This window comes from Crocodylus siamensis, chromosome 2 (genome assembly GCF_052110815.1).
Source record: "Crocodylus siamensis isolate JL-2025a chromosome 2, ASM5211081v1, whole genome shotgun sequence".
In the NCBI taxonomy this organism is placed as follows: domain Eukaryota; kingdom Metazoa; phylum Chordata; order Crocodylia; family Crocodylidae; genus Crocodylus; species Crocodylus siamensis.
In genome coordinates, this window is record NC_143396.1 from 124,871,615 (window position 1) to 124,898,832 (window position 27,218).

At 40.8% G+C, this 27,218-nt stretch overlaps 1 protein-coding gene across 6 annotated transcripts in view; it reads right to left on the reverse strand.

Moving 5' to 3' along the window:
- SGMS2 (sphingomyelin synthase 2) overlaps positions 1-27,218 on the reverse strand; it is a 138,863-nt gene that overhangs the window by 47,808 nt on the left and 63,837 nt on the right. The window contains exon 1 of one of the 6 annotated variants that reach the window (XM_090036737.1): positions 15,911-16,167. The exons of 3 other annotated variants lie outside the window; for them this stretch is intronic. The gene's annotated coding sequence lies outside the window, so the exon portion shown is untranslated. Of the gene's footprint in view, positions 1-15,553; positions 15,816-15,910; positions 16,168-27,218 lie in introns of those variants that run through there. 2 more of the 6 variants (XM_090036736.1, XM_090036742.1) reach the window with 2 other exon arrangements.

Sequence of the window (27,218 nt, forward strand, 5' to 3'; positions counted from 1 at the left end):
CTGTGAAAGTGGCAGCTGACCTTGGGATATGCTCACTAGAAAAAAATCGACCAGCCACCTCCTCGAGTTCAGCAGACCCCTACTTATTGCCCCCACATATTCCACAGCCAGGCTGATTTCCCTTTTATCTAATCATTCTCTGGCTTGTGGAGTGAAAAGATACGAGTGGCTGCAGGATATGGTGACATTCAACAGTAGCTCGAGGCAATAGAAGTACTTCCCCAATCTTTGTAGGTGTGGCTGGAATTCCTCATTCCTTTCTTATTACTAAAGAATTACCACTAAGTTTATCTAGGACAGTCACTGGCCTCCTGAGCACTGTTTCACTTCACTGTGACAGAATAGTCTATTTCTTCACTTGTTATTTTTATATACTTATGTTGGTTCTTTAACCCCAACTAACTGTTGGCCAGATGTCCATCCTGTCCCACTGCCACCACAGTTAAGACAGAGCCGAATAAAAAGTACACGTTTTATTAGGCTCCATCTCTTGACCCCTCCTTCTCCCAACACAAGCTTCTCAGGTTTAACTCCAGGCTGTATTCTTAGCAGGGGGAGAAAGAGGGGACAGTGAAAAAGGACAATCAGGTACCAGTTTTTTAGTTTATCCCCCTGCCCCGCACCTTTGAGTACTTACCCTTCTGATGCTGCTTCAGAATTAAATATAAATACTGGGCTTAGTAAGTACTACAGAAGTATTTCAGGCCATCAGGCCTCTTCCTGCCCTCAAACAGAGGTCCTTTCCATTCAAGGGTCCATTCTGGTTTTCCTAAGAAGTGAGCAGTGGTTCAAAAATGGATTCTTTAGAAGAATGAGACCAGAATTTCCTATGAGATTCTAGTCTGGGATGTCTGACCTGATATAATTTAGAAGTTACTCTTCAGGAAACCACTTATTTTTAAAGTCAGTTGTGTCATGATTATCTGAGTTCTGGTCCTCCACACACCTTAGGAGAGAACTAGAGGGCAATGCTAGGGGAACAATAATGCAGATCAAGCTGCCTCTGCAGGGGAGGCAGATTATAACCCACGCTACGGCTGTATGTTGTGTTTGTGCTCCTCTCCTTTATACTACACCAGGTTTTCCAAAATACCTTGGTTTTCTGCCCAGGATTGCGGGTGGCAGGAAGGTGCCCCTGCCTGGACTGCCAAGAGGGTACCCGAGTTCTCCACAGTATTGCTTGCCTCTCCAAATCCCGCACAACCTCTCCTCCCTGGGTCTTGGCTGCGAGAAAGCCGAACTTCACCCAAGAACATTCTTCAGTAAGATACTTGAAACGGAGAAAGCAAAGCAGAAGGCACACATGCACTTCTTTCCTCTACATGTTGGCTTTATCAGAGGAGCCAACAGGAAAGGTTCTCTTAAAAAGGTAAATTGTCCTGGGCACAATGGAAAATTAGATGGATGAGTTTTTTCTCCAAAAAACCCCCAAACAAACTGCAGTAGGAATGTCTCACTGAACTTCTGTGGAGCCAGCTAACTTCAGGGGGCAGAAAGGGTTGAAGAGGCAGAAGAGACATACCTCTGTCACTAGATAGGCACGAGACCTGAAAATAATTTCAAGTACACAGTTAAACAGATCTATGGATATTTACATGATGAAGAATATCAAATGGATACCTCAGAGCTAACTGGACATTTACAGGTACTATGAGTTCAGATCAAAAGTCAAAAAGAAAAAAAGACAAAGAAGAGAGATGGCCAGTTCTAACATCCAAAAGGGAAACCTGTACAATGTTCACTAAAAAGAAGAGCAGAGATTGATCTGAAAGGACCAAAAGGCAAAAGTAGAAATGAAATTGTTCTTCCCTTGCCCGCATTGATTTGACTAATGCTACCACAGAGAAAAAAGGGCTAAAGGAGAGAAGTAGCAATGCTAGTAGGAAAAGGGATCACTGCTAGATATTGTATGTCTAATCTACAGGCAGATCCAGGATTTTGTAAAGGGCAGTGCAGAAGCAGCCATCACCACTCCAGGGGTTCCTGTACCCCATGCTCCCAGGGCACACAGACCATGCTACAGGAATAATAGCTGGGGATTTTTAAGTTAGTGAACCAGGTAAGAATCCCAACCCTCTGCCCTTTTGCTGCGCCCACCCCCTCACACTCAGTGGCACTTCTGCTCCCCTCCTTCCCCTGCCTGCCACTGTTCAGTCCCCAGCTGACGCAGAGGTAAAGGGAACAGGCTTGTCAGGGAGGGGAGAAAACACATCATTGAGCACAGAAGGGAAAGGATGGGGTAGAATTTTTACCCTGCTTTGATAACTTAATAAAAAGTCCCCAGCTGCTGCTCCCAAAGCAGGGTCTGAAGGGGAGAGCAACCACACTACTGTACCCCCTCTGGATCCACCCACCCCTAGTCTAATCTAAACAAATAGGTCAAAATAATAATCTCATAAAGATTAAAGAGAGTGGCCAACTAATTTTAGTGATGCTATAAGGACAAGAAAGACTTGTGAGCAAAATTTTAATTTCACCTCAAAATAAAGCACTGGCAAAGAGATGTCCTATAACTTTCTGTACTATATGTGAAGGACTTGCAACAAATGGAGACTGAGGGAAAGGGACAGAAACTAAAAGAACATCTGCAATATTTAAACACGTTAGCCATGACTCAGACATGAAAAGGGAGATGGTTTATATTGACAAGTACAAATTTTCTGTCCACAACTAAAAATGAAGAATAATGGCCTTTAATTCACTGAACCACATCATTACACAGAAGCATCACGACAAATGCTGAACTCTGCCATTATAACATTTGTATTTTTAGATGAATTATATTATCTAGGCCAGCTTCTACAATGACATTTTATTGGAAACACTCTCTAGAGTATCTTGCCTCATAAAAACATGCGTATCTATAAGTATGCATTTCAGCAACTCTCAGGCACTCTTTAACAATGACTAGATTACAAGTTACATAGATCTCAAAATCAGAATACCAACTAGCTTAGCTATGAGGGTAGGCTTTTGTAATAGCAAGGATTATGAAAGCATCATCAATATGCATATTGTAAGATGGGTTGTTTGGTTTTTTCTTTTTGAAGATGTCTAGAAACACTGACAATTTCAGTTCCTTAATAAGCATCTTTAACAGCTTGTTTCCTGTCATTCTGTTGCAGTCAGCCATACAGCTGTGATAGAGCTCTACAGCTCTTAAACCAGCTTTTCTTTCTGTGATATCACAATGAGGTTGTGCACATATGCTAATGTCTTTACAGTTAGTCTTAGAAAAGTTTGCAATATTAAAAAAATTTAGTATTACTAAATTAGCATAGGAAAAAATCATCATAATGGGATGAACCTTGGAGAAAATAGACTGTTTAAACTCCTGGGTCCCAAAAGTAGAACTGCAGCACGCCTGTTATGCAATTCTTTGGGTTTTTTTAGACCTGTCCTCGCTAATTCAACATCCTCTACATCCTACCATGTTCATAGTTAAAATCTCCCTACCCTCCAAATGCATAGTGTTGCTCCTTGACAGACATCATTATCTAGATGCTGTTCTCGCTCAAGAATTTCCTTCCAGCTTTCGTATCCATTTATTCAAACCAAAAAGACTCATTATGAAAGAGTGGCCATTCAGCACAGGAACCATATTTTTTTGATGACAAATTAAACAACTGCAGGCAAAAAATACTGTTCTTCATTATAATAGTATAAAACATGTGACAAATAACTATTTCTTTCAAAATCCTGCCTCAGGGAAAAGAAAGGAAAAAAGGAGAGACATCCTCAACAGAATTTTCAGACAAAAGGATTTTCAAACCATTTTAATAGAATATGACCTTGTTGGGGATTGTCTTGCTTTGAGCAGGGGGTTGGACTAGATGACCTCCTGAAGCCCCTCCCAACCACCATGTTCTAGGATTCTGTGGTTTCATCTCTAATCAATCCTATTTGCTTAGCTTGTACACTTAATAGCCTATGCTTATTGTCCTATGATTAAAATCAGACTTCAGAATTTTAGCACCACGCCTGGAAGTGAAAAAAGCAAGCAAACAAACCCAGTTCTCGGTACTATCTTAATTTTTATCGTCGTACATGTGTCTAATTCTTATTTTGACACTATATCTTAAATCGAGTCACATGTCACCTGATTATGGCCTGCATACCAGATTGACACCTGATGATGTGGTTAGTTGCTTGTATTTAGAGTTTATAACCATAACTAACAACTGAAAAGTTTTTGAAGTACAAGAAAAAGTTGCCATAAAGACAGAATCACTAGCAGGATGCATAAGGGCAATTTTGTGAGTGCTTGTGTTTCCGAAACAACTTGTGGCCTGTTCGAAAACGGGTTACATTTCAAGCTAATGTAAATATCAAATATTATAAACCAACTATATACCAGTTTTATAAAGGTAATCATAATCATACTCCAAACACAGCGCTTCCAGATTAAAGCTGTTAAGCATACATGTGATACAAAATACAAGTTGGATAGTTTCAACATTTCTTTTTGTGGAGGAACCTGCTACAATGATAGCAGGGATGGAACACAAGTGCCTCCAAATATAAATCAAAATCCCAGAGGACCGCACCTTGGGAAAACAAGCAACAAAAACATAATAAAATTTGCAAAATTTCAATAACTGGTCTGCAACATTATTTGCCAACATGTCGTCTGTAAAGAGGTTCCAAGAAGCAATTAATTATTTTTTAAGAACTTAAAAAGGGACTAAATAAAGACTGTAGTCCCATATAGATTTTATAGACATTAGGGCTGGAAGGGACCTTGCAAGATCATCAGTTCCAAACCCCTGTCCAAAGAGCAGGAAGTCAACTGGGGTCAGATCAGCCCAGCAAGATAAGCATCCAAGTGTTTCTTAAAGGTATCTAGAGTGGGTGTGTGACCACTTCTGGGAAGCGTCTATTTCAGACTCTGGTGACTTGGACGGTAAAGAAATTTTTCCTTATGTCTGGTCTAAAACAGCCTTCCAGCAGTTTGTGACCACAGGCCTCATCTTCCCCTGGGGTGCCCTGGTGAACTGGTGTTCTCCCAGTTCCTGATGCACACCCCTAATATACTTGAATGATACCATATGCCTCCTACAGTGGAAGGGGAAAAAAAAATTGTGTTTATTACTAAGGTAATTCTGCTCTAAAAACAGAAGAGATTCAAAACTGCATTTCAGCTTTGTAGCTTTTTTCCGGGATGGTGGGGTGGAAGAGGATAGGGGAGAGCATAAATCACATAAAACCAGTCACTTTCTAGCTGTTCCATTTTCCATTTCATTTTGAAAGAGCCTTTTTTCAAGTTTCTGCCAATAAGCTGGTTACCATTAGTCTTATTTCTCCTACACACACTTTTTAAAGTCTTGTTTATTTTCAATGAGAGGCAACTGACTTTGCTTTCCAAATCATAGCCCAAAAAACCTCAACAAAAAGTATACATATAAATGATGACAAAACAAAAATGCTTTATGCAGACTGTCTCTGTACCGCTTCAGTTGGGCAATAAGCTTATTTTAGCCTTACTTTTAAGCTTGTAAGGGCCAGGTTCTATCCTCAATTAATCTTTAATGAAGTCAATGGGAATCACACAGCTGTTGTCAAAAACTAAACACTTGCATTTGCAAGCTCTTAGTGAAGTCAATGGGAACCAAGCTCATGCTTCCAAGAATATTTCACCATAAGTGTTTAGTCAGATATTAGTTACAGAACATCTTAACCGCCTAGTTTAATTTCCCCTGAAGTCAAAGTAAAGACTTCATTGGGAACTGAATCAGGAGCTTAATACACATGTATTAAACAAAGATATATATATGAGCTAATTTTGCAATTTTTAAATTCACATTGCCCATTAGAAGACCTACATCATTCACAGCCCTAAATAATCAGTTCTTATAATGTAAACCTGAAACAGACAAGTTATCAGCAAATCCAAATGTGCAAGTATGAATTAAGGCAATTAAAACTTATGAACCTGTACTTCTGAAAGTTACATTTCTAAGCTAGAAAATAGGTAGCTCCCCAAGTTAACTGTGCTTCATTGTTTAAAACTGTTGTGGTATCAAAATTTAAGAAAGCCCTGATAATTGGTAAAAAATTAAGTTACATGACCATCCAATGATACAGACAGTAATCGTGTCTTTAGCCCTGCCAAGACAATAAGGCAGCATTTCAATTTCAAAAACGCCTCTGAGGCAGCAGTGATGGGAACACTTTGCTTCAATACAGTCTGTGTTCAGTCTCAAACTGAGACACGGGCAATGGTATTTGGCACTCTTATAAAGCATCTACCAACAGCAAGAGCTGTTTCCCATTTATAAGGCTGAGGTGGGGGAGGGACATAAGGATCAGGAGCAAGCTGGAAATCACTGAAAGAGGAAACTTTACACAGCCACCCACCAAATGTACATTACGCTGTGCCCTTCCTATGTGAAAAGGATTTCAATGACCATGAGGCGTGACCTTCACCACTTTTATTTCTCTTTAACAGCTACTATGTTCTTGATATCACACAGGAAGTCTGTACAATTGGTCCACTAATCAGCTGCAATGTGTCAATGCAAGCAGGATCTTGGGTGTGTGCATCTGTAAACAATTTGTCATTGATAATATTTGTCATTGGTCATTTAATATAACCAAAACCAACTGAGACACCTTTCAGTATTCACTGGATGCCAGCTTAAGATTCTTGGTGTGTTCAGATGAAGGAGCTTTCTACAGCTCTCAACACCTAAAATCTCAGATAAGCTTTTCAAGAGGCAAGCAGTGAAAACAGATGAACTATTAATTAACAGAATGTCACCCAAAAACAACATTCTTCAAATATTAAAGTACCTGTCTGAGCTTATGTCCAGGGCATTCAGAGATCTGGGGTCTATACTGCTCTCTCCACCAGTGATGTCCTGTTTCATCTTGGACAAGTTGTTTTCCTCTCTATACTAAAAGCATACTGCCCTATTTCACAGGAGAAAATCAGAATAAAACTGTATTTATATATTATAGCAATATAGGACAAAAAGAAATCTAAGGCCATCGAGACAAAACCCTGACACTCACATGCAACCATTTGTTCAAAGTGATCCACAAGAACAAATACTCCAGACCTCTTATACATCACAGTCACTTGATTTTAAATAAATAAAATTACAAGCTATAGGAAAAAAACAGGAGAGACAAGCACATACCTAATGTCTCTCGCACTGAAACAGTTGGAATATTGTTTAGGTAAAAAAATATACTCAGACAGTTCCAGGAAATGGTCCATGCTATAGACCAGGGCCGTCTCCCCATAAATAAAAACTCACCCAGCCACTATAAGAGGCCAAATAATGCAGATAATGAATCTGGGGAATGGGAGAAGGGAAGAGAAAGAAACTTCTTTCTAGACCCTACAGGTAACTAACAAAAGCTTTTAAGGAATGTTTTACGTAAAACTTCCTACATATGCAGGAAACCTAGATGGAGCAATCATACCCCTGCCCAACTGGTTTTGCTAACTAGACAAGCAAAACTCTTTTACTCATAAAATAGGCTATTAAGCTAATTATGGGAATGGAAAACCTCTCTTTGCATTTGTTCCAGTTTAAAATATATATATTTTTAACATACATGACCAGAATTGTGCACAGTTCTTTAAAAGGGGCCTTACCAGTGCCTTATACATTGGTATTAAAAATTGCTCAAAAAGTGGTACCAATATTTTCTGCCTCCACTAAGAATACAGTGTCTAACACATGATAGAATTGCATTAGCTTTCTTCACAGGAATGCTACGCTGGAGGCCACGATCATCCTGTCATCAAATACACACGTCCACCTCCGCATTCCCTATTATTCCCTCCGCTCCTCTTGTTATAGTAAAAGTTTTAAATGTATGACCTGGCACATACTATTGTTCTGAAGCATAAATTTAGGTAACTTGTATACTATTTACAGTGGTTGTCAACTGGGGTGCCACAATCTTCCTTCAGCAGCCTCAATGTCAGGTAAAACTCCTTGTGTATGCTCCTGTTGCCTTCAGGCTGTGATCAGCCTAAAGCAGGCAGGAGCTAGCTGGGTCGTAGGCCCTTCCAAGTCCAGCCCCTCCTCCTACACTCCTCAGAAACAAAGGCACACAAGACAGCTCCCCTGGCACACCTCTGGTTTCCAGGAGGAGCATAGGAGGGACAGGACCAGGAAGGGCTACACAGCATGAGGCAGCTCCTGCCTGGTTGATCCCAGCCCTAATGCAGCAGATGCACATGCACATGCCACAAGGTGGCTGTGCACTACTTGCAGGGCAATTTTATCTGGGAGGCAGCAACACCCAGTTGAGAAGCTCTGCGGTAAGCTAAAGCAGCATTAACAGTGCTTCTCAACCAGGGAAGATGCTACATTCAAAAAAAGTTGTGGACGAGTGCCCTGACTGATAAGGTTGAGAACCAGTGCCTTAAAACAACATTTTGGGTAGGCTGAACTGGAGGTTGAAAACACATTGATCCCCAACATGACCTAAGTGCAGCAGCCTAGCACTGTGGGTACCTGGGGCAAAGTGGAAGTGGCAACTTCTGGTTCTCAATCACAACTGTGATCATGAATGTGCAGCCACATTTCTTCATCCCCTCCCTTTCAAGTTGGTGCCTAGGACAGTTGCCCCCACCACCCCTGTCCTTGTTACGCCATTGTCTAAGCATGCGTATCTGGTTTTCTCTACCAAATAGTTCACCAATAGGAAGAAAATTAAATATTAATACCATGAAGGAGAGAATGCGTGCACACACACATTTAAGACTTTCAAATTTTACCTTCACTTCAGGTTACAATAGCAGCAGGTTACAACATCTTACCCGTAACTAAGATATCACTAAACTATGTTAGATTAAAGGAATTTTTGCACTGGGAAGTGACCAGAAATTGAATGATAAACTTTTACAATGTATGAATTAATCACTACAGAAAGTGATAGTAATAACAAGTGACCTAGCATCTATAAAGTTTACTGCCTCATTTAAAGCTTTACAGTTTTTATAGGCAAAACAACCAAAATTCAGACAAACCAAAGTATTTTGGACTTTTTTGCACAGTCATTGGAAATGAATAAGATGAGAGAATGGGCTAAATTAACTTTATAGGCTTCCTGACTGTTTTGCTCATTTGTTTGGCCAGCTTCACAACAGCCAAAGGAAGTAGATTTTCACATTGCCTTCCACAGTGGCTAAGGAAGTGGGCAGACAGGATAAACAAACCTTCCCTAACACCATTGCCCTTTTCATAATAAAAACTGGGACGTACTTACCTTTCTGCTCTACCACCAACTCTTTGTATTACCCTACACAAGAAAGCTACAGCAATGTAAAGTAAAATTTTTAAGATGTTTTAAACTGAAGTTTTGTCACACTCATTTCAATTTAAAAGTAAACCAAATAGGATTGGTTTAATTTAGGAACTGGCATAATACAGAATCAATCTGGGGCAATCTTGAGCAGAAAGAATTATCCACAAGTCTTTTGCGTCATCTAAACTAGATCAATTTTAGTTAATCGGCACATGTTTCTTATATAGACAAGACTATCTTCAGTCCCAGTACCTTCAATGAAGCAGGCAGGCAGAAAAGCAAAATGATAACCTGTAGTGACAGACTACTATATCAGTAGTCACATACAGAAGGGGCAGCTAGCTGAGTTGATCCTAGGTTTTTCACTCAGAGCAGTGCCAAGCGACAGGGGGAAAAATTGAATCGGGGGGTATGAACTCAGTGGAAATGGAAAACTGGTAGACTTCAGTGGCAGGGAAGGCTCACTTGAAGGAGCAGATAACAGTATAGTAGGTACTGGTATTAAAACAATACCCATGGCCTCATTTGGGATTAAGATCCCATGATACAGATGTTACAATACAAATGTTAGACTGTGCTGCAAAGAATTTATAATATGAATAGATACAAGATGCAATAGATAGCTGCAGAATAATGTGGTAAAGGGGGTGAGGAGCAACTGCAGTATGGATACAAAGCTTGATATATTAAGCAAGCAGAGTTTGAAAGCTTCCTGGTTCAACCAACTTCTTTTCCTAACCATTTTAATAAAAGATTTTAGTAGCAAAGTCCAAGGCACTTGCACATGTTTACAGCTAACTTCTTGTCCGTTTCGGTGACTCAGCTGGCTAAATTTAAGGATTTACAGGCACCTAGACAAGTTTCGTTTACAAAGAAAAGTGACTGGGAGAGGTACTACCCTCAAGGACACATTGGTCAACACAGTGAGAAACAACTTGCCCGTTCTGTGCCCCGGGCAGCGACTGCACAGTGCAGAAGCAGCAGCTGGAGGTTCACTGCTGCTGGGGGAAGATGTCACCTTTTTATTTTATTTTGCTGCCTATGCTTTTGTTGAACAGCTATCTAAACACCAATTTTCAGTGGCAAAAATAGGGTGGCATTCCCACCAGGCACTTTGCAGCAGCAGAGCTCTGACCACTGTTCCTGTACCATGTGCCTCTGCTGTTGCTCTGTCTTCCCAGATGCTGGAGCTATAGAGCTGGAGCCGCTGCAAGGTTACCATTAGTATAGGCGTGAGGGAGGACAGAAGTAAGGCAGCCCCCAGTTCCATTCCAGCACTCTTCTCCCTCACCCATCTTTAGGCAGCACCCACATTTGTATCCCACTTACTCACTATAGTTATACTACTGGGTCACTATACTTCCAAACTATTTTTTTTAGGACTGGACTGAAATAGTAACTTTGGATGGCTGTAGACATGAAGGGATGCTGCTCTGATGCACTGTAATTACAGCATGTTGGAACAGACTCAATTAATTGTGTCTGCTGGAGTGTGCCAATTAGTGCGCTTCAGCAGCCTCCATGTCTCATGTATTCAGCAGCCCCACACTTCAAAATGGCAATAGGGGTGTTTTACCTACAGCTCTTCTTGATAGCAAGAAAGCACAGCTGTACCTCACCAGGCATAACAAAGATTATTACAAACACCTTATGATCATCATACTTACTCTTTTGCAAGAGGGGAAGGGAATAATAATAATACTAGTACGAGGAATTTCTTGTCTCTCAGAACTGTCCAAGGCTTACATCAGAGGTTTGGACAACTGAGCTCTAAACTTTGCAAATAGAACAGAAAAAATGCTTGAAGTGCTGCAAGGAAATCATCTTTTGAGGATGTTGTACATACTACTCTCAGTATTACAAGACAGGTGCAATCTGACAGGACCTACTGTTAATCTTGTAAGAGGATCTGTACATAATTTTGAAACTTTCAGTAAAGGGGAAGGTGGGGCAGGAAGCTGCAGTGAATCACTTCAAGACCACAGGCATCCAATCAACTCCTTAAGACTCAGAAATCCTTTAGGCATCCCCAGGGCCTTTGGAAACACCAATTTCATAAAGTATTATAGCTTAGGTAAAAGAAATTTTAAATAAGTATGGTGAGGTTCACTGTACTTCATGTCAGTGATCATAAATATTTGCCAAGAGAATTTTTTTGTTAGCAAGATTGTTACAGCTACGTTATTTTGTATTATTATAAATGTTATGTAGACACACTTTAGCAGCCTGTGCCAATAGTAATGATGATAGTGCAAACGAAGATATGCCTAAACAGTAGAGAGATGACTGTTATTAAAAATCACAGGGCAACTACTAAAATAGTACTATGCTTAAGGAGTTCTCTCATCAGGTGCAGATGTGAGCAGACAGCAGTATCAATCTTTAATAATGTTTTAGCTCTTTAAGTCTCTCAGCATCTGCTGGGACAGTCGTGCCTGGATGTCTGAGATTCTTAATGTTTTGCAGCTTCTTCTGGGACAGTAGTGTCCATGTACAATAATGTACAGTAGTGTCCATGTACAAGTAGTGCCCGGTACAATAATTCTCCCAGCAGATACAGATCTGCAAAGACAGTAGTGTCTGTGTTATATTAATCTTCCCAGCATCTGCTAGGACTACTGTAGTATTGCATCCATACCAAATGAACTGTCACAGCATCTGTATTGTCCATCCTTCATGAATACTGTGAAAGTGTTTTGTAAGCTAATAACCTAAAAAAGTATGAATTAAATAAAAACCACACATCTTGTGTGTCATCTCAATTTAAGTCCCAAATTAGACAGAACTAAAAATAAATTTTCTCCAAACAATTTTTTGTAGAACTACCTGTTTATCCTTAGCCTGCGTAACTTATAAAGAGACCCTGCTCATGTGAGGATAAAAAAACCCAAACAATCTTCACCTTTCTCAACACCTATAATATTAATAAAAAACAGAAGTGATCTTAAATACATTATTTTTCCTTCGTTTTGCATAATGTTCAGCATGCAACAGAGATAGACTATTAATTGTATTTGCATTGAATTTACCTGACAACATAGTAGTTCTTAGGAATGAGGATTAGATTTCTTCCTGGTGGCCCAAACCTGTACTTCCTACTTGGGCACTTCAGTTTAACTACTGATGCTCTGGGGTGTCAATTGCCTTAAGTCACATTATTGCGTCTGTCTTTGTTGTCAGGCAAAATGGTTTTAGGCATACAGAAATGGAATTTGAAACTTCAGGTATGATTTAATTCTGGCTGTTTGATGATGGCCAGTGACAGCTGTATCACAAATAACATGCACTACATCAAAGCATTTGGTGAACTTATGCAAGCAATTCTTTTAGGATTTGCGAACCTAACTGCGTGCAACTTGACAGTCTCTCTCTTTATTATATACATATACAAAGAAGTAATTGCCACCGATTATATACTAGGAAAACTGTAATTTGGCTCGCTAGAGAATCACTCTTTTTTGTGTCTGATCAGAGAACAAGAAGTCTTTCAGAAAAAAATGTATCCACATGATTTTCTACTCTTAAGTTTCAAAGAACCTATATCAAGTGAAACTCTGAATTCTATAGCAAAATTTAGAAGAGAAATAATTTCTATCAAAGTATGATTATATATAATGACTGGGCCTAATCAAGCAATCTTTTTGCACACAGAGCTCCCATTGAAGTCAAAGGGATATTTCAGTGCGGACTGACTGCAGGGTTAGGCCAAAAGAGGGTACATAAAAAAGGACTTAAAAAAGAATACTTAAGAATACTTAAAAAGAATACAGTGAGTATATTAAAGCACACAAATTCAAAATGCTAATTTAGAACGTGTCTCATAATGAGAACCTAAATAGAATTATGCTGTTGACATCGAGTGAAATAAGGCAAAATTTCAATGTAGACCAGTGATTCTCAACCCATGTGCTGTGGCGCCTTGGAATACCTCGAGACCCTGTCACAGGTGCTCTAGAGTACCTAACAATGGTAGTACTATTGTTTAGGAGTGCAAACTGCATTTACAAGATAAATATCTGGGTTTAAAACAGGAATCTAGAGTGTTAAAAACATTCTAACCTGCTGTGGTTTTTCTGAGTTTTTTTGACCACAAAAAAAAATAGAGCAATTCTTGTGTTGCAAAGGAGTAAAAACTAAGAACTGGCATTTTCCAAGGGATGCCTTGAGTCTAACAAGGTGGAGAGTTTAGCACAAGATGTTTTTATGAACTGAAATGAGTGGGAGAACCAACACAGCAACGAAGATTAAAAAATTGGGACTTTATTCACAAAGCTAAGAGAAAGCTGCTATTGGATAAACCCTTGCGGTAACACTTCAAAATAAAAGAAGTGAGAATTTTAGTTGCAATAAAAATCATAATGCTTCATATACGTTCTTTTGTGCTACATGGGTTCACTTCAAAGATTGGTCCCTTCTTAGTCCGTTAGTACATGAAGATGATCACTTTTGAAAGAGCCTTAACTCTCACCAGATGCCCTTCTTCTTACTAGATGCTGATACCTGTAGTTCCATCTTTCAGTTCTTAGGATAACAGCACAGGCTCTCCGATAGCTGTCATTAAAAGGCTCCATTTTCATTAAAAGTTGTATGGATAGTTGTAAAAATTATGGACTGGACTTCCATTAAGAAGTCTTACCAAGAACACAAAAGATCCAATCCCATGCCCACAGAAGATTCCCACTGACCACACTGGATCAGGCCTTTAATTATATGCAAGCTAGGCTAAACCCTATCCTGAGTTACGGGAAACAGAAATTAAATTATTAAAGGTTATACAGACATACAACAATTTAAGGTGGGGGATGGAACTTGATAGTAAAATACTTCAACAACCAAACATGCAAAACATCCATAAATGACTTTTACAGAAGCCCTGCCGTCTCCTCCAAATGCAAGACCCCTACAAAAGAAAAATACAATCTGTTCAACCCTCTATCAATTAAATAATGTGTTTTACTTTGAGAACTCAAGTACTAATGCTTCTCTAGGCCCAAATCCTAAAGGTAATATGAAAAGTTAACCAGGTGCATAAGTGCTATTAAGCTACCGTCTTTAAATTAACATTTCAAAATTATATTTACAGAATTCTAGTCTGCTGAGAAACTTTCACTGAGGAACAAACCTGACAGACATCTTTAGAATAGATTTTCCCCTCCTAGTATCAAATACAAGCTGTTCACTAGATTGTGAGTTCTGAATATATAAAAAGGTTGGCTGGCTTGTTTTTTTTTTCCTAAAATGAAAAGGTTAAACAATTCAAAATGGGATCATCAGCAAAAAGAAAAAAAAAAAAAGAAAGAAAGCACGCAAGAGAGCCCCCAGCCCGGGTAGTGCAGCCTTTCAAAATTATAATCTACTTGCTTTATTGCTAGGGGGGAGGAGGGGGGGGAGGGGAAAGAGTTACCTGCTACCAAGAAATCACATTTTGATCCATTGCTCTTAAGCAAGAGCTACTTTTCACAAGGATTCCGAGTTGTATTTTACCCAACATGGCAAGCATCGTAAGAAAGTGTTCAGACACCGAGCCTCAAAGTTTAGTGCATTTTTCAAAGTTCAGAAAGTTGTGTCCTGCCCCTGTTTCTGCAGAATGGTCAGGTCCTGGTGGGAGCAAGAGCTGATCTTTAAAAAACTAAAACTTACTGTAGTTCAGATTTTTTTTTGTACATGACATAAGTGAAGGGGGGGGAGTTGTAAGAACTTTTAAGTTTGTTAAGTCCGTTGCTCCAATAAACACATGGAAAAGGGGCTCGTTACAGCCCCTGCATAACGACAGGTATCCAGGTTGAACAGTCATTTCGACCCAGCACAACTCTGCCAATCTTTGCTCTCTCCTATATGCCTGATGAAGGCCAAGCGTGCCTGAAAGCTTGCAAATGAATGGCTTGCAAATATCCAGTTAGTCGAATAAAACCTATCGCCTCTTCTACAAGTTTGGACTCCTTTTGGATAAAGATGGTGCCTCTTTACTGCTATCTAAATGTGTTCCCTGCAGCATATCGCCAGTTGACCTGTAACCAGCTTGTCCGCTTGGCTCCTTCCTTTTTCTTCAAAAGTAGAAATGACTTGGCAGAGGCAAAAAAAAAAAAAAAAGAAAGAAAAAAGGCAAAGCAGGGAATAGCCTTTAATAGGCATGACTGTCAGGCAACTCAGAAATGGAAAAGATAGACCTATGAGAGGACGATACCTCGCCCCCCGGCAAAGCTTTGGCTGTCCCCTACAGCCTCCCCTTCTCGACCCGGACCAAACCCGAGCCAAGTTGTCCAAACCCGCGCCCCCGACTCACCCGCTGGGCTGGCGCGGGAGCAAGCCCTGGAAGAGCCGCAGCCTCCCGGCTCTTTGACATTTGGACTTTGCAGCTGCTTATAAGCGGGCGGACACTCCCCCTCCCGGGCAGCGGCGACGAGAAGCAGCTGGAAAGTTTGCCCACCTCAAGCGCTGGGCGACCTCCTCGCTTCGCCTCGCCGCGCCCTCGGCGGCCGGGAGCAGAGCGGGCGCCGCCGCAGCCGGACCCCCCTCTCTGCGCTCCCCCCCCGCAGGGCGGCTCCCCCGGCGCCGCGTTTACGGCCGCTCGCAGGGCTCCGGTGCCCCGGCCCGGCCCGCCCCCGCGCACACTACCTCCCATTGCCGAGCCGTGACTCACCCCGCGCCGCGGCGGCTCGGAGGCCGGGCTAGGAAACCCGGGTGACGAGACCTCCGCGGAGCATCCCTCCCCGCCTGTGCCCGCAGCCGCGGCTCCCCGGCACAGGCCGGGCCTGAGGGCGAAGCGCCGGCACAAGCCTTCCGGGCCTCTACAAGCGGCCTTGACAGCGAACAGGCGAATGAAGAAGCCTCCTCCTGAGAGAGCCTGGGAGCCGGCTTCGGCGACCGCGAGCGCCCTTCTCGCCGCTTGCCTCGACCCCTTGCCCTCAGCCTCTGCCCCTCGTGCCCCCAGCTGCCTCCTCCCCCCGCTCATCTCTTCCCACAGGCTGCCACTCCCTCCTCTCAAAGCAGAGGGTGCCACCCCGCTTCAAGATACACTTTTGGGAGGGCTCTGCAAAAAAGTTGAGCAGCCCATCACCTGCCTCCCACCCAGGCACATTGTGTCAATACAAACCACACAGCCTGCGCGCCATCTCACTTTGAGTCCCAAATTAGATAGGATTAAAAATAGTTTTCCCCAAAAGATTGTTTGGGGAATGACCATAGCAGGGTGCAGGCCCTAGCGATGGCAATGAGTGGCTGGAGGCGAAGCTGGCTTGGCTTCACCGGGCCTCCCAAAGAGCAGGGCCTGGAGCAGTCTCCCCAGTTTGCCCCCACGTTATGATTTTCAAATCATACAGAGGGGATCAGCCCATGGGCGACTGGTGCCACCTTAGTTGAGGGGGCTAGTGCCCCCCACAGCTAATCTCACCGACTGGGGCGTGGTTCCCCTATGGCCAATTGTGCCAATGGGGAAACAGCACTCCATGTGGCACTAATAGGTGGGGCACCGGTGTTTTCACCTGCCCCCCCCCCCCCCCCCACTCCATCAACTCAGTGGAGAGTGCAGCCTGTCTGGGGGGGGCGGAGGGCACCAATGGTCTCAGGAGATGCACATGCACCCCCTACACGTTGCCATTGGCTTCAGTCCCCCCCCAGTTCTCCTGTAATGTGAACCCTGGGCTTGTCTACAAGTGCGCTTTAGTCTATTTGAATGCGCATTAGAGCATCAGGTAAAAAAAACCAAAACTACGCTCAATTACTCAAATAGGCTAATGCGCATTAAGCGTCACTTGAAAAGCATTTGCTTTAGTTAATGTGGGTTAAGTCAGGCTAATGCATATTTTCACAGTACCTCACAGGAGGATGTGTTTACAGGTGCTCTGGGGGTAGGGTGTCGCACTTTAATTACAGCAGCGTGGAAAGCTGCCACTACCGCATCTCATGCATCACCATCCCTGCACTTCCAAATGGTGGCAGGGGCGCTTGAACTAAAACTCATTTGAGCTTTAGTTCAAGTGCCCCGACTGCCATTTGGAAGTGCAGGGATGCTGATACACATGACGCAGGAGGCTGCTGAAGCACGGGAATTGCCACACTCCAGCTGACTCAATCAAGTCTGCTCCGCCACGCTGGAATTCCAGTGCATCGGAACAGCCTCTGCGCTTGTGTGTAGGCGCTAGGAAGTACTAGATTTAATGCACATTAACTAACGTACATTAACGCACATGTAGACTTGCCCATGGAGACTATTACCACCCCCCCCCAAATATATCTATGTTCCCCGTTCTTAAGAAATAAAAGCTCTTAGAAGCCTAACCAAATATCTGCTTCAGTTCACTGTGCTTTGCTCCTGGTTTCACAAACTTAGGTGCTTGGCTTTCCACAGGCCACTAAGGTGCATACATGCATGAAGTTGAGCATGTCCCAAGCTTGCAAAGCAGTTGCCAAGAGTCTGTAAACTCTTTGGGACAGGGACCCTGGCGGCCAGTGTTCAAAACTTGTTAGGGAATTTAGAGTCAAGACGAATTCTCAAAAAGGGAAGTGGAGTTTCTTCAAAAGTCTATGGGACTTGCATGCTTTAAAAAAAGTTGATCCCTGTTTTTCTTATTGTTTGTTGCCTCGTCACACTAGTGTTTTTCTTTAAACTGTCCACAATTGCACTTGGAGTAGTAAAGAAATAGGACTGGTCAGGATTTTTAGTGAAGAAGTGGTCAGCCCGCACTCCCACAACTGCCAATTAATTGAAATGGAAAATATCAATTTTGATTTTATTTTTGTTGTGAAACATTTTTCAATTCCAGCTGGAATTCCTGATCAGAATTAGAGAGAGAGAGAAAAAAAAAAGGCTTAGAGCACTCACCTGGGGTAAAGAAGACCTGCAGGTTCAAGGCCTGCTCTATCTAATTCATAATACAGGGCTAGTGAATCAAGCTCTGAATTTTCATGGTGGGGGGGCACCCAAACCTTAAAAAACCCTGATTCCATCATCCCAGTTTCCAAGGAGTTTTCCTGGAAAAAAACACTTCAAAATGTTCCGAGAAAGGAAATCCATTTCCTGCATAGCTAAAAATAGCTGCAATGGGGGTAACTAGTAGAAAAATCTCTGGCAACCACTAGTAGGGCAACTATTACATCTTTTACATCTCAGATGGCAAGACACAATAACAGCTGATATGAATACCCTTCTATTTATGTCAGTGTAAAATATGCACCACATAGTAGTGAAACAGTGAAAAACAAAGAAAAAATGAATTAATTTTAATATAGGCAGCCTGAAGTTCAGAATGTTCTTTGGAGCTATACAAGTGATCTGTTTACCTGTATCCAAAATCCAAAAATGTCGAAAGCTTTATAGAGGAGAGGGGGAATGCCAACGACAAAGGTCTCTGCCCTGAAGGGCTTATATTCTAAGGCTCCAGTACTATGCTGATGTATGCATGTGTTTAATTACATGCTGGTCCATGCAGGACTGAATCTAAACTGAAGCAGTGATGAGAGTATTGAACAAGATGAGAGGAAAAGTAAGAGATGACTGTGGAAAAGTCTTCCCACAGTGAGAAGCAGATTAAAAAAACACTATATTTCTAAAAATAATTTTCTTAGACTTACTAGCCATGTTTCTGATACATTGAGTGTCACAGTAAGCATGAAAATATTGTACTTACTTTGGTTATATGTAACACTTCAAACTAGTAGCCGAAAGAGATCAAAGAAAATAGTTTGCATCTACTTTTTTCCCCCAGTTTATATTGTGTACAAAGTGCCACCATGGACATTAACTTAGCTCCAGTCCTACAAGATCATCCTTGTAGTTTGACCACTGGGCCTGCATAAAGCTGCAATGAAATCACAGGCTCCTTGTGAGGTCTAAGGTCTGTGTATACTAAATCAGCTTAGAGGATCTGGGTGGTAGCATGTTCTCTTTACTGACTGCAAGGCTCTCAAAAGCAAACAAAAGCAAAATCATTTAAAAAAAACTAAAAGTGACTTGAATTAAAAAATTGGTAGGGGGTATAAAACAGCTTAATATCTGAAAATACTGTAATTTTCATAATAAAAAGATCTAGATTAAGTTGTCAGTGCCCCTTTAAATAGCCACTGGACCACAGTTGTTTTCAAAAGAATTTTATCTTTTTCAGAGGTGGAAAAAAAAAATTATAGTATTTTGTTCACTCTGAAATGTACACATACCCATGGCCAGATCTGACTACAGATGTTTTTTTCCTAAACTATTTTGGAAAAAAGAGAAAAGGTCAGAGAGAACTTACTGTTCACTTCAGCTGGAGCAAACCCAATGTCTTTTTCATTACTGTTTTTTCTTTCATGAGATCAGCAAGGATATTATTGGAAACAGTAATACTATAAATGGACACAGCCAGCCTAAGCATTAAGATGGTGACTATTTCCCAAAAAAAAGGCCAAGCAATTTTCAAAGGAAACACTACAGCTAGAATTCTCCCAAGGCCTAAATAAAGCTACGGGATTGAGGGAGGAATAAAACCCAATGAATGCAGCCCCCATAACAAATTCTGGTTTGAACCAATTGGACAATTTATAATCAAAGGATGGCATGGTACAAATTATGGGCTGCTCCTGCAACAATTTCCCAGCAGATAGACCTCTTAACCCATGTGAAAGATAATGGGGCTACCCATGAGAATAACATGTTCACCCTTTAAGGTCCTCCCAGGATTGAGGCCAGATAATACAATCATGAATACATATTACATACAGTAACATTGAAGATGTACCAGTGGGAATTTAAAAAAAACTCCAAACCTTCTTTTAGGGTGCACTAGTCCTCAGAGCTCCTCTTTCATCCTAGGATCTCCAAGCATTCTACAAATCAAAGAAACCTGATTTTCATGCAGATCCAGTTGTGAGAACTGGGTCCCAGGGTAGAAGGCACACCAGGGGGCACCTTAAAGACACATTCAGAAAGGCATGAGCTTTCGTAGGCAACAGACTGCTTTCTCAGATGTTACCAATGGACTTGCAGAAACCAAACTTACTAGACATTGGCAAGAAAGGACAATCCCTACATGAAAAAATAAATGGACATTGATTTGACATCAGTTCCAGAAAGACCCAAAACCCTGCATCAGAACTTTGGATATTCTATCACTGACCTCAGAGTAGCTGTTCTTACACAATGAAACTTTAATAACCAAGTGGAATACAAAACTGTAAAACAAAAAATCATCCACAACCTGAATTGTTATTTATGGTCTCAACAGAGACTCTGGATTCTTATCCCATTACCTGGACTAGCTTTCATAACCCCTGTCCTTCAGTGCTTTACTGCTTAGTTAATTGCTTTTGATCTTTTCAACCCACCTCCCCCTACTCTTCTTCCTCCTATCTCCATCCTTTGTACTTAAATTGCTTTATTCCTTTCTGTTTAGCTCTCTACTAGTACATTAATAGCATATGACAAAAGTAGGCAGCCACCTATGAAAGGTTACAACTTGCTGAACAAGTCAGTCTTTAAGCCACCATTTTGCTCTGCCTTCTGACTGAGTTCAGGTTAACACAACTAACTACCTCACCAACATGAGCAAATTGCTAATTAGAATTTGAACTCAGGTTTTTAATTCTTTGGCATATATACACAAATACGTTGCTTTCTTTATTTGGTAGCCTTTTGATTTTTTATATTAACATCTGTTAAAGTTTTCACTTCTGTTGGCAACTGACATGTGACAGCTTTTGCTAACAACAGTTCTAATAAGAAATCAGTTGAAATACTGATCAGCCACTACTTTTAGAGAGTGAACATTTGGGTTATTTTCGTTCTAGAATACTGAGAAGAAAACCATTCCATAACAATGGATCATAACAAACATTTGCTACATCTTGTTTATACAAGAAACTATTTTTGGGGAGCAAAGACTCCCTTTCTAGACCCAAAAATATTTTTACCTGTTTTACTCGCACTGCACACAAACCCCTCAACTAGTCCTCAGAACTGACTACCTTTCATCTTCAGCCAGCAGCAAGTAGCAGAGCTAAAAAGTTAGCCTTCTGTAGTCTTCAAATGTGGAAGGAAACCAGCAGAAAGCTCCTGAATAGGTAGGAGTAGGTTTTACGTGCTTACATATAAAAGATTGCAACTAATTGTCACAGCATATGGCATATTCACATTTTCTTACAGTTGCTGTCTCCTACAGTTAAAGTACTTGCTTCTCTTTGGGGTAAGAGAAAAGCAGACTGTAAATCCTACTAGCTGCTGTTGTGCCAGATCAAGCTAGGATTACTGGAAATACAGCTGATGAGCAAATGGAGGAATTCTCTTGCTCTATTAACAAATAATATGTTTTCATTTATCTCTAAAAATGAACAGATAGTTGTATTGTATACTCCTCTGTTAGCTATTTTATGGGATATCAGTCATGGATTACCAAAAGAATCACAGCAGGCACTATCATTATTCTCAGTTCCAGGGTTAACAGTTAAACATATCTGGTGATATTGCAGCTGGATGTTTGTTAGTAAAAGTTGTCAATGCTATATCATACATGAGTTGCTTGATATAGCCTCTTATAAACTGTGACACAATGCCCTGATAGAGGAGGCTGCAATTTAGGGGTTTGGGTGTTTGTTTTTTTTCAGTTTTAAACTATAATACTTGAAAAAAAGCCCCAAAAAACCAAAACATTCCATTCACTTCATCAACTTTCAATTAAATAAGTGTCAGGAGACGGTAAAAGCCACAACCTATTTCAAAAGGCATTCTGTACCTGAAAGCCCTTCTCCTGTAGCTTTTCACTAAATAATGAATGTTTCATAAAAGTGATTAAAAAGCCCATTGCAGTTGCTTTTCTCCCCAGCTTCTCTCATGTCTGACACAAGACCAAAACTGATGAATATTGACTTGTTTAATCCCCACACACCCTAGTTGGTTATATTTATCCAAATTTATAAGAATAATTTATGCTGGCTTTGATTCTTTTTATACATACAGCAATGACATTTGAAAGAGTACTTTGGCTCCACATCCTGTGCTGCAAAGTTTGCAGAGCCTTCTTATGGGAAACAAAGAGAAAAGAACTAGCAGTAAGTGCACCATGTAAAGGAAGTTGAGGGGCAGGAGAAATTCAAGTTTGTATTATCCTGTGTTTACAAACGTCAAGATAAATATTGCTATAGAAAATGATTTAGAGGAGAAATATATGGAAAGTCTCACCCTTTCCTGTTAAGATAGAAACCATTTTTGGAAAAAAAACTAAAATAAAGAGGATACCATCAAGCAGCTAAAAACAAGTTACTAAGGCAGTTCCCAAAAAACCAATCCAAACCACCTCCCAGAAACTACATGAAATACAAGAAGCAAGCAAAGATTGTTCAGCTGTAAACAATTTATCAGACAGTGAGCTAACAGCTGGAATAATTAGCCCACCTTTCCTATTTCCCTGCCTTTCCCACCTCACTCTCCTGCAGAGTCTCCACCCAAATAAAATGACTTTCCTCTTTAATTCCTTCTGAGCTCAATGCCTCCATGTATACTTCCCTCCTCTTCTCAGCCGGTTAGTTTTCTGTAGCTGGCCCACTTTTAGTGCAATAGCACTGATAGGCTTCAAAGGATTTTAAATGGTACTTTGACTGTGATTGACAGTAAGTGCCCTCTGCCAAGTTTACATAGGCTTTTCGAGCCAAAACAAGACTTTAAATACAAATTAAAGGCTCCTGAACAGGAGTTGTGGCTTCTAGAAATTTTCCCTATGTATTTCTTTTGAATGAAGGATTAACTTTCAGTTAGAAGAAAGAAAAGTCTAGCAGGGAACTGACGGAATAGGGATCTGAAAGTTGTAAAGGTCAGAGGAGTATTCTTCTCTATTCAAATTTATAAACAGTATATCGTTTTGATAGTTTTCTTTTTCTATGAAGAAATATTGTTTTAAAGTTAATTATTTTAAAACTTAAACAGCTGACAGTTGTATTATAGCAGGTGGCCTACTTTTTTTTTAATGCACCTGCCGTTATCACCTGAATGTAAATTCAATACAAGATATTCTGTGGGAACTGTCACTCTAGGAAACAGACTATCTAATATGTTCTGGATTTGACAGTAGTTATACTACTGGAGACTTCAAAGAAACATAATGCCATTAATTATCGATACAAGCAGGTTAAGGGGCAATGAGTGAAGGAGACATTTTCCTGGTTCTTGCTGCCAATCTGCTTATCCTTCCAAAGCATTTGACCTTTGTTTCCATCCCACTGAGCACAACTGTACAACTCTTCTGTACATTAGTGTGTCCCTGTTGCAAAAAAGGCTAACAGCACACTGGGCTGCATTAGTAGGAGTGTTGGCAGCAAATTGAGGGAAGTGATTATTGCCCTGTATTCTGTAGTAGTGAGGCCACATCTGTGTCCAGTTTTGGGCCACCCACTACACAAGGGATGTGGACAAATTGGAGAGAGTCCAGTGGAGGGCAATGAAAATGGTGAGGGGGCTGGGGCACATGACTTCTGAGGAAAGGCTGAGAGAACTGGGCTTATTTAGTCCTGAAAAGGGAAAACTGAGAGGGAATTTAATAGTAACATTCAACTACCTGAAGGGTAGCTACAAGGAGGATGGAGCTAGACCAGGGGCTGGCGAAGTCTAGTTTGTGGGTTGGATTGGGCTCACAGTGAACTCCGTTTCCCAGCAGCCCCTGCCTGCATTGCTGCAGTCAGTTACCAGGGAGACCCAGCAGAGGCAATGCCATGACAGCACAGGGCCACAATTTTGATGGAGACTGGCCCCAACAGTGCTGGCAGCATGCGTGGTAGGGCAGGGATCTGTTCCAGGGTTGGGATCTTCTAGCGGTGACAGTGTGGTCTGGAGCTGGGGTAGAGCTCTGATCCACTGCCCGCACACCCTGAGCAGGGGCATGCAGGAAGTGGATTGTGGCTCTGCCCTCGCTCCAAACCACACTGTCAGTACTGCAAGATTGCAGCTCTGGCCCTAGAGCAGCTTCTTGCCCAGCTGTGCACCCTGCCATGGAAACCCTGGCTCTGCATTGTCACGATGCTGCCACTGCTAGTGTCTGCATGGAAATGGGGCATAGCAACATGGACAGGGGCTGCTAGGAAATGGAGTCTGGCCACTGAATGGATCCACCATTTTGTCCACTCCTGAGCTAGACTGTTCTCAGTGGTGGCAAATGACAGCAATGGTCTCAAGTTGCAGCAAGGGAAGTTTAGATCAGATATTAGGAAAGAAAACATTCTCACTAGGCGGGTAGTAAAGCACTGGAACAGGTTACCCAGAGAGGTGGTGGAATCTCCATTCCTGGAGGTTTTTAAGACCCAGCTAGACAAAGCTGTGGCTGGAATGAGATAGTTGGGGATGGTCCTGTTTTGAGTAGGGGATTGGACTAGGTGACATCCTGAGATCCCTTCTAACCCTAATTTTCTATGATTCTATGACTTATTTAGATAATGTAAACTAATCTGAATTTCAGAATATCTAGCTGGATATAGGAATGTGACGGGTAGATACTGAGGCTAAAGAAGCCCTAACTGGCCAATAAAAAAAGAAAAGCAACACGTAAGGTCCCTCTTCTTGTCTTTTCTCAAACTGAGGGATAAGCAGGCTACAGGCTTGGCCCCAGTCGGGAATACTCATTCAAAGAAGCTGGTCTCACATATACTGTGAACAGATCTAGCTGAACAAGAAGAAAAAAATCTTGTGCAGTCTGTTGACCCTCCCCCCATATTTATTTTTTAAATATCCTTATATTTATTGAAATATGGAGTATATACCTTCCATTTCTGGGTATACATTTCTGGATTTTTAAATTCAACATCTCTCATTTGAATGGATATTCACTGTAATGAGTATACATCTATAATTCAAAACTTTTTTTGCACTTTTTATCTGTAGAGGAAAATGTGGTTTCAAATGAAATATTACAGCAAGTACAGTACATGCCTTTGTATTGGGCCATTCAGTTTCAAGTCTGAATTTCACAATGGTTTATTTACGTGAAAAATAAAATAAGGGTCCAATGAACTGCAACTACAATAAAAGTCAAAGGTGCTTAGCTACAAGAGATACTATCTGCTGTGTTCAGTCCTTAATTTTTCAGTGTTTCAGTTCCTCTTGCATAAAATGAGGATACCACTACTTTCTTAGCTCACACACTCATAGGGAGGATAAATTAATAAATAGGTGAAAGTCCTAAATATACATAAATGTTGTGCATTTTTCTTAAGAATGGCTAGGCAGTGACTCCACATGATGTCAGTTTTCAAGTAGGAGCCAGTAACAGAACAAACATGGAGAACTACTAAGGATATGTTGGAACAATGTACACAGCGTGCCTAGCTACTATGATTGGTGCTAGGGAATGTAGGTAATGCTAATGCATTTGGCTTCTCTGCAGTGTCTACGTAACCTCCAAAACCACTGTCACTGTGGAACAGAGCTGCATGCTTTTTGAGAACATAAGCATGTGATGCTCGTTCATGGCAGCAACATGGTTTATATAACTCACAAATAACACTCCCAACTGCTGGCTTTTATTTTCTTAATAAATCTTGGCCTTAGATTTTAGTTAATTCTAGTTCATGAAGTCCCAATTTAAGTTTGGCCTAGTTCTTGAACACTACCCTTGCAAAACTCCTTCTCAGTCAGTGGGAACAAATGTTTAATTTTTTTGAAGTGCTCCTCTTAAGATGAAACACATAAACTTTTCAAGCTCAAATTCTCATGTTTGATTCAGTATACCAACCTACATGAAAACGTGTGAAAAAGAATTACACATAACCAAGTGCTGACTATCTATAATGATCAGGCAGATTCTACAAGTTCAATTGACCTCTAATCACGAGCGTAACCAGTTAGCTTTTAAAACTTTTCCCTTAAATCAGGATAGGGTTAGGATTGAAAATAACCTTGATAAATTGGATAAATGGTTTGAAAGCAATTCAATGAAATTCAACTAGGACAAGGGCAAGGTCCTGTATTTGAGATGGAACAGTCATATGCACAAATACATACTGGGGAAGTACTAGCTAGGTTGCAGAACTGCAGAAAGAGCTGGGAGTTACAGTAGACCATAAACTGTGGGGTCAGTTAGAAAAAAGATAGATGGCAATTTGGTTATATTCATCGTACTTACTGAAGCTCTCAGGGGAAATGTAGGTGTTCTTTTTTTGCTTCCTTCCTTGAAGTATTGAGCAATACAGCCACACACAGTGAAACTGTTGTTATTTCACCCCAGAGATAGCTGTGTAGTGGTTAGTAATTTGATTCCTATGGTTATGGTCTGTGTGATCAATTAGTTAAGTTTGTAAAGCACTTTGGGAACTATTTGGATGAAAGTCACCACGTAAATGTAAGCTCATCATAATTCAAATAATTCTTACTTCATGTATCCAATTAACGGAGAGTATTTTTCTCTGCCTCTTTCTGCTGAGTTAGTAGATCATAAATCCAAGTAAAGGAGAACATTTTTGATTTGCTATCTGAGCAACTTCATGACATTCTACAGCGCATGAACTGACAAAAGGTCACAAACTGCCACTTTGGGATAATATGAAACATTTCAGTTACAGGTTTAATTCTTTCAAAAGAAATCTCTAGATCATAGGTTTTCAATATGAGGGTCATAAACAGATCTGGGAATGGTAAATTGAAAATATATATCTATTTGTTATATCTATTTTGGAAAGGGGTATCCAGTCCCAAATAGAAGAGGGTTCTGAGACGTCTATGGTAATTTAAGAGTTATGGCATGACAATATCTTTCACTTTCTGTTGTAAAACTACCATCTTGACACTATAAGGGTCAAAATATGGCTGTTCTAAACTACTTATATATATATATTTAGCTATAATGGAAAACACAGGTAAGAATAAAGTATCTATATTAGTCAACACAGTTTAGTTGTCTAAAAATGTTATTTTTACATCAGTTTTTCACTGTACAGCAAACAAAGTGATGAATGATCCTAAAAGCTGAACTTTTTTGTGCTGGTCATGGATCACAACATTG